The sequence below is a fragment of the Bison bison genome, unplaced genomic scaffold (genome assembly GCF_000754665.1).
Source record: "Bison bison bison isolate TAMUID 2011002044 unplaced genomic scaffold, Bison_UMD1.0 scf7180017856355, whole genome shotgun sequence".
Lineage (NCBI taxonomy): Eukaryota > Metazoa > Chordata > Mammalia > Artiodactyla > Bovidae > Bison > Bison bison.
Window position 1 is genome coordinate 10,508 of NW_011486928.1, and position 3,370 is coordinate 13,877.

Consider the following 3,370-nt stretch of genomic DNA (forward strand, 5'->3'; position numbering starts at 1 on the left):
TTCAAAAAAGAAAAATGGAGACTCTGACAAGGAGTTTATTTTTTAAGCTTTTTTTAATGTTTTTGTACCATGGAAACTTATTTTTATTAGCATTATTTTTATTGGAGTATTTTACTGCTTTACAATGTTGTGTTAGTTTCTGCTGTACAGCAATGTGAATCATCCACACACATACATACATCCCCTCTCCCTTGGACGTCCTTCCCATTAGTACTCAGCCATGAAAAGGAACAGAATTGTGCCATTTGCAGAGATGTGGATGAACTCAGAGGCTGTCATACAGACTGAAGTAAGACAGAAAAACAAATATTGTACATTTACACATATGTGAGGAATCTAGAAAAAAGGTACAGATGAACTTATTTTCTAGACTTTTTTTGAAATAAAGGTCCAGAGAAAGAAGCAAAGATAGTATAGACAGGTCTCTTGTATCCTTCCCCCAACTACCCTCAATAGCTACCGCTTATATATCAACACTGTCAAAACCAGAAAGCTGATACTGATACAATGTAGGGCTACCATTCTATGTCCTTTGATTACACATGTAAGTTGGTGAAATGACCACCTTCCCCATTACCATAAAGATCTGCTTTGGATAAACCTTTTATAGTCACAATCACTGCTCTCCCTGCCTCCCCTCCTGTCCACCATCTCTAACTTCATGCAATCACTAATATGTTTTCCATCTCTGTGGTTTCTATCCAAGACATTTATAAATCTTCGTGACCTTCAAAATTCAGTCATGAATCCATGTTTCAGCAAAACTGTTAGAAACCAGAGTTCTCCAGGCGAATACACTGCCACCAATTTCTGAATCATGAAGGAAGGTAGCAGAGCACATGTTTCCAGGGTGTAGTTACTATGCAACTTAAAAACAGAAACAACAAAGAGGACGCCAGTGGAGTCTGGGTATCTTGTGCTGGCAGTGTTATTTTAACATGTGAGTTTTGGATCATCATTCAATATAGCTTAAGATATTGGTAAGAAGTTTTAATACAGAGGTTTTTTCTTTTTACAAAGATGCAGAATCATCATCTCTGTATCCATCATTAATTAGTATCCAGAAAGAAGTTACTTAATCTTCAGTGTTGGGACCAAGTAAGAAAACATTTAGTGACAAAATCGGTGAACAGTAGACAAAAGAAGGTAGAGATATAATAAGAAGTATAGAAAGAGCAGATATACTGGTTCAACTTACTTAAAGACATTATATCTTTCATATAATGAGGCATCATTTGGGGAATACCATCAATGGATGTTTGTTTTTTCCACAGTTTTCTATGTGGTTAGTGAACTGGGTCACACTGTGTGCATTATCCATGCAGGATCCTCACAGGGTTTTTAGTGAGTTAGAACAATTTTCTGGCCAATTCTCAAGGCAAATGGTCTAATCTTCAGGATACAGTTCTCCTGCGGAAACCATTGTCTTGGACATCTGCTGAGCATAGAGGACATCTTTCTAGGCCAGAAAAAGCACATGTTAAACAGAAAAGAAATCATTATGAACTGGATTAATAGATGTGTAGAGAAAGAGGTTGAGAATCTGCCATTGGTAAGATTTGGCAACATGTGCAGGATATTCAAACCCTAATTTCTCATGAATGAGGAATGAACATCTGCTCAGAATAGCAATGGAAGAGAATATTCAGCTCTCTACCAAATACATTTGCAAAAACAGGAGCCATGGGACCATAACCAAGCTATTTTTTCTGTACCCATTTATGTGCTAGTTAATATGTCACTAACTCTACCCTGAGAAATATTCTACAACAAAAGTTCCAGTTCTGGTTCTACATTCTGATTCCCATTGGAGTTTATTTAAAATGACTACACCTGTCTTGCACCAACAGTGTACTGAATCAGAAAATCCAGGAGTGATGTTCTAGAATATGTATTGTTGCAAAGCTCCCCCACTGATTCCAATGTGCAGCCAAGTTTGGTAACAATTGCTCTAAACATTATTCAGTAGAACATGTCTAGAACTAAATTTTCCATTGCCCAACTTGATTCTTAGTCAATGAGCCAGCCGACCCATTTCAACTTGTATGTTTGTATTTCTTAATTCTATTTCCTCCTCTCGGGGCTTACTGCTACTGCCTTGGTTTCAGGCACATGAACTTGGTGCATTGCAATAGTGAGATAACTTGTCTCTCTAGCTTCAGTCTTGCACATCTCCATTCTATCCTCCACAACTAGAGAGTTCGTCAACACACGACATCTCTAGAAGAACCCATCCACCAGTGTATAGGCTTCACAAGAGCCTTGCTTGGATGCAACACAGGTATACCCTGCTTTTCAAAAGTTTGCTTTATACCCCTTTTGCTTTTACAAAAGATCTACGCTACTACCTGTTTTCACTTACCAAAGGAAATCTGAAGAGGATTTTTTGCTTTCAGGAAAAAAAAAAAAGGCAAAAAGTGAAAATAGTCTTTAGCAAGTCATTATAATGGCAGTGCAGACCCCAAGCAGTGAGAGGGTCACGGCAAAGCTCCTTCCCCGGGAACTACACTCAGCACCGTAGCATCCATAGCTTTGAACTGTGCCTCCGAGTGTCTGTGCTTTGTCTCCACTTATTTTTTGTGAATCCCTTAGAAAGATATGTTCTAAGGTAATTGCTTCTTGGTTTTATGCCACTTAGGATAAGGAAGTTTCATAGGATCACTCTAGTTTTGGATAGTGGGGGAAACCTGTATATAGCATCTGTTCTACTCCTGATGAGAAACATTATTTTAGAAATCCTAAAGGGGAGAAAAAAATGGGTGTAATGAGACAGCTGGTATACAAGAAGCAGTGTGCTGTGGAAGAACATTCAAGAGTAAAGAATTTGTTATGCTGGGTATCTGATTTTGTCTTTCCCCCAAGAAATACTTATTTCCTTGCAATGCATGAAGATGTGAGGATTATATTTAACTCTGACCATGCCCCTACTAAAAACGTTTCACCAGCTCCCCCCACAACTGACCTAGTTATAAATTCTAGTTCTTTGTATGACACTTAATGAATTGTGCACTAGCTATCTCCCTTTCCTCATCTTCATCTGTTTTTATACTTAGTGCTTCAGTGATATGAGTTTTCTAAACTTTCGTCAATATACCAAGATGTTCTAAACCTTGGCACGTGATGTTTCTTCTGTTTCAACCTTTTCTAGTCTTCCTTCAAAGGTTCAATTCAGATGCTTTCTCCTTTGAGAGACTGTCCCTAAAACCACTCTAACCCTAAACATATTTAAGCATTTACTCTTCGGTTTATATACTTTGTACATAAATGCATCTACTCTGAGCTTAATTATTAACTTTTAATTATTTGTTTATGTGCCTATATCCCTACTATATGAATAGTTCCTTAGGACAGGCTTTATTTTTCTCATAAT

General features: G+C 37.6%; 1 long non-coding RNA gene across 1 annotated transcript in view; it reads right to left on the reverse strand.

Moving 5' to 3' along the window:
- LOC105002641 overlaps positions 1 to 3,370 on the reverse strand; it is a 6,114-nt gene that overhangs the window by 1,444 nt on the left and 1,300 nt on the right. The window contains exon 2 of the long non-coding RNA XR_827008.1: positions 1,199 to 1,459. This is a non-coding gene — a long non-coding RNA (uncharacterized LOC105002641). The remainder of the gene's footprint in view (positions 1 to 1,198; positions 1,460 to 3,370) is intronic.